Source organism: Tachyglossus aculeatus, chromosome X2 (genome assembly GCF_015852505.1).
Source record: "Tachyglossus aculeatus isolate mTacAcu1 chromosome X2, mTacAcu1.pri, whole genome shotgun sequence".
Classification (NCBI taxonomy): Eukaryota; Metazoa; Chordata; class Mammalia; order Monotremata; family Tachyglossidae; genus Tachyglossus; species Tachyglossus aculeatus.
This window is the reverse complement of record NC_052100.1, coordinates 4,125,051-4,130,013: the sequence shown is the minus strand read 5'-3', so window position 1 is coordinate 4,130,013 and position 4,963 is coordinate 4,125,051.

The following is a 4,963-nucleotide window of genomic DNA, read 5'->3' as shown; positions in this document are numbered from 1 at the left end:
GAACAGTGCTCTGCACATAGTAAGCGCTTAACAAATGCCATCAGTATTATTACTATTATCTCTATATATATTTATCTATATATAGATATAGCTATATAGATAGATCTGTAGATACAGATATATATATTTATCGATTTATCTGTATATGGATATCTATACATCCATATATAGATATATATCTATCTCTCTAGATAGATAGATAGATAGATGATAGATAGATAGATAGATGATAGATAGATAGATAGATAGATAGATAGATAGATAGATAGATAGATAGATAGATATAGAAGGTGCTGGCAGCTTCGGTGTGTTTGGGGGGGTGTCAGGGGAGGAGGGGAGCAGGAGGCCGGGGGAGGGGGCGTCCAGACCAACTGATTCCAGACAGCAGGATTGGTCCCTCCCTCCTTCCCTCCCAACGAAGCAACGTTCCCCAGAGGGTGGGAGCCGCCTCTTCTCACCGCAGCAGCACAGCACTTAGCCAAATTGCCCTCAGTTAATCAAGAGAGACGGCTCGGCCCCGCTCCCCCTCCCATTTCCCTCCATCCCATCCCCCCCGGGCTGGGGGGGTCCCATTTCTCTCCATCCCCCCTGGGCTGGGGGTCCGGGGGGCCCAGCTGCTGCTGCTGCTGCTGCTGCTGCTGCTTGGGGCCGGGTCTGCTTCTTTCCCGACCCGGGAGGAGGGAGAGACCTCCGCTCAGGCCTGGGAAGCTTTCGGGGGGGTCTTATCATCATCAATCGTATTTATTGAGCGCTTACTGTGTGCAGAGCACTGGACTAAGCGCTTGGGAAGTACAAGTTGGCAACATATAGAGACGGTCCCTACCCAATAGTGGGCTCACAGTCTAAAAGACTTATCCCTTTAAGAGCCCAAAGGGGGTCCCCGGGGGATGCTAGATTGCTCCATTAGCATCCTCCTCTTCACTCCCCTCCCTTCCTCCTTCACCTCTCCCTTCTTTTCCTACTCCCTTCAAGGCCCTACTGAGAGCTCACCTCCTCCGGGAGGCCTTCCCAGACTGAGCCCCCTCCTTCCTCTCCCCCTCGTCTTACCTCCTTCCCTTCCCCACAGCACCTGTATAGATGTATATATGTTTGCACATATTGATTACTCTAGTTATTTTACTTGTACATATCTATTCAATTTATTTTATTTTGTTAATATGTTTGGTTTTGTTCTCTGTCTCCCCCTTCTAGACTGTGAGCCCACTGTTGGGTAGGGACTGTCTCTAGATGTTGCCAACTTGGACTTCCCAAGCGCTTAGTACAGTGCTCTGCACACAGTAAGCGCTCAATAAATACGATTGATTTTCCTTTTCCTCGTCCTCCTCTCCACCTCCTTCTCCCTTTTCTCTTTCGTCTGTCATTCAGTCATATTTATTGAGCGCTTACTGTGTGCAGAGCACTGTACTAAGCGCTTCCTCCTCCAGCTACTTCTCTCCTTCTCTTTCTTCTCTCCTTTCTTTCCTCCTCCTGCTACTTCTTTCCTTCTCTTTCTTCTCTCCTTGTCTTTCTTCTCTCCTTTCCTCCTCCTGCTACTTCTTCTCTCCCCCTCTTCCCCTTCCTCCTCCCTCCTTTTTCTCTCCTCCCCCTTCTCTTTCTTCTCTCCTCCTCTTCCCTTTCCTCCTCCCCTCCTTCATTCATTCATTCATTCCATCGTATTTATTGAGCGCTTACTAAGCACACTGTACTACGCCCTTGGGAAGTACAAGTTGGCAACATATAGAGACGGTCCCTACCCTCCGTCTCTCCTCCTCCTTCTCTCCTTTTCGTTCTTCTCTCCTCCTCCTGCTACTTCTCTCCTTCTCTTCCTTTTCCTCCTCCCCTCCTTCATTCATTCATTCAATCGTATTTATTGAGCGCTTACTGTGTGCAGAGCACTGTACTAAGCGCTTCCTCCTCCTGCTACTTCTCTCCTTCTTTCTTCTCTCCTTTCTTTCCTTCTTTCTTCTCTTTCTTCTCTCCTTTCCTCCTCCTGCTACTTCTTCTCTCCTCCTTCTCTTTCTTCTCTCCCCCTCTTCCCTTTCCTCCTCCTCTCCTTATTCTCTCCTCCTCCTCTTTCTTCTCTCCTCCTCTTTCCTTTCCTCCTCCCCTCCTTCATTCATTCATTCCATCGTATTTATTGAGCGCTTACCTAATAATAATAAGAAGAATAATGGCTTTTGTTAAGCGCTTACTATGTGCAAAGCATTGTTCTAAGCACTGGGGAGGATACAAGGTGATCAGGTTGTCCCACGTGGGGCTCACAGTCTTAATCCCCATTTTCCAGACGAGGCAACAGAGGCCCAGATAAATTAAGTGACTTGATGATGGCATTTATTACGTGCTTACTATGTGCAAAGTACTGTTTTAAGTGCTGGGGAGGTTACAGGGTGATCAGGTTGTCCCACGGGGGGCTCACAGTCTTCATCCCCATTTTACAGATGAGGTCACTGAGGCCCAGAAAAGTGAAATGACTTGCCCAAACTCACACAGCTGACAATCGGCGGTGCCGGGATTCGAACCCATGACCTCTCACTCGCAAGCCCGAGCTCTTTCCATTGAGCCACGCTGCTTTCTCATGGTGAGCTTGTATCTACACTAGTGCTTAGAAAAGTGCTTGGCACACAGTAAGCGCTTAAATACCACGATGATGACGATTAAAGAAAGGAGGGAAGGAGAAGGGGAGGGACGGAGAGGAAGAGGGGGAAGGCAAGAAGGAGAAGAAGCGTGGTTTAGTGGAAAGAGGCCGGGCTTGGGAGTCAGAGGACGTGGGTTCTAATCCCGCCTCCGCCACTTGTCTGCTGGGTGACCTTGGGCAAGCCGCTTCACGTCTCTGTGCCTCAGTTCCCTCATCGGTAAAATGAGGATTAAGACTGTGAGCCCCATGTCTACTAACAGGTATATACATATATACCTCATTATATATGTTTGTACGTATTTATTACTCTGTACATATTTATTCTATTTATTTTATTAATATGTTTTGTTTTGTTGTCTGTCTCCCCCTTCTAGACCGTGAGCCTGCTGTTGGGTAGGGACCGTCTCTAGATGTTGCCAACTTGTACTTCCCAAGCGCTTAGTCCAGCGCTCTGCACACAGTAAGCGCTCAATAAATACGATTGAATGAATGAATTTCTGAGTCAGTGGTCACTGGAGGGGCTGTAGGAGATAAGGGGTGTTGGCTGGTCCGTGCTGTGTCACTGGGGGAGAGTCAGGGGTGTGGGGTGGTCCGTACTCGGTCACTGGGGGAGAGTCAGGGATGGAGAGGAGAGAGTCAGGGGGTGGGGGTGGTCCTTACTGGGTCACTGGGGGAGAGTCAGAGATGGAGAGGGGAGAGTCAGGGGGGTGGGAGTGGTCCTTACTGGGTCACTGGGGGAGAGTCAGGGATGGAGAGGGGAGAATCAGAGGTGTGGGGTGGTCCTTATTGGGTCATTGGGTGAGAGTCAGGGATGGAGAGGGGAGAGTCAGGGGGGTGGGGTGGTCCTTACTGGGTCACTGGGGGAGAGTCAGGGATGGAGAGGAGAGAGTCAGGGGGTGGGGGTGGTCCTTACTGGGTCACTGGGGGAGAGTCAGAGATGGAGAAGGGAGAGTCAGGGGGGTGGGAGTGGTCCTTACTGGGTCACTGGGGGAGAGTCAGAGATGGAGAGGGGAGAGTCAGGGGGGTGGAATGGTCCTTATTGGGTCACTGGGGGAGAGTCAGGGATGGAGAGGGGAGAATCAGAGGTGTGGGGTGGTCCTTACTGGGTCACTGGGGGAGAGTCAGAGATGGAGAAGGGAGAGTCAGGGGGGTGGGAGTGGTCCTTACTGGGTCACTGGGGGAGAGTCAGAGATGGAGAGGGGAGAGTCAGGGGGGTGGAATGGTCCTTATTGGGTCACTGGGGGAGAGTCAGGGATGGAGAGGGGAGAATCAGAGGTGTGGGCTGGTCCTTACTGGGTCACTGGGGGAGAGTCAGGGATGGGAAGGGGAGAATCAGGAGGTGTGGAGTGGTCCATCTCTAACCACGAGGAAGGGTGCCCAGGAGGGCGGCTAGCACCAGATTCCTCTCAATGTCCCCATCACCCTGTTGGAGTTGGAGCACTGGGCCGGGGGGCAGGGGGGGTGTTTGGAGAGGGAAGCTTGTACTTCCCAAGCGCTTTGTACAGTGCTCTGCACACAGTAAGTGCTCAATAAATACGATTGATTGACTGATTGATTAATACAGTGCTCCGCACACTGAAAGAGCTCAATAAATACGATTGAACGAATGATGTTATTGATGCCCCAAATCACCCACCCCTCTGCCCTTGCTACAAGGAAGGAAGACCGTGGATAGTGTGAGCCCCGAAAGGCTGTGAGAGCAGGTGAAGCCCCCTCCCATCCCACCAGGAGGGGCTTTCCTGGGTGGCCTCATTCCGGGGAAACGTGTCAGGGAAAGAGAAAGGAAGCCAGAGAGTTTGAAACTAAACGTTTTAATGATTGTATGACCGTGGTGAGCCGGGCGGGGCCGGAAAGGGAGAGGCCTAGGACCCCCGTCCCCCTCCCAGGAGCCCGTCCAAGGATGCGAAGCCCCCAGACCCGAATGTGCGCCATTACCCCATCCACAGCAGGGGGTCCCGTGCCCGCACTGACCAGCTCCCCGGGGGGAGCCCCCTTTTTCTCCCTCACGAGCCCAGGCCTGGCACCCCACAAACAGCCGGAACAGGGGGAAGGGGAGGTGCCAGCGGGGAGGGGGCTACCGCTGACCGGACGGAGATCTGGTCCATCCAATGTCCAGCCCTAAGCACTGGGGGAAGGAGCTGAGGGTCTTCTTTTCCCACCCCCTCCCATCAGAGCTGGGGAGTGGGCTCAGGTCAAGAGGCCCGGCCCCGCCGGTCAGCCGACGGCCAGGGCGAGGGGGCAGGGCCTGCAGGCCCCTGGGGGTGGAGGATGGGGGGGGTCGTGTCCCTCCCTCCATCCCCACCCCGCTCCTCCTGGCCACATCCCCCCCTTTTCCCCACGGCTCCCCAT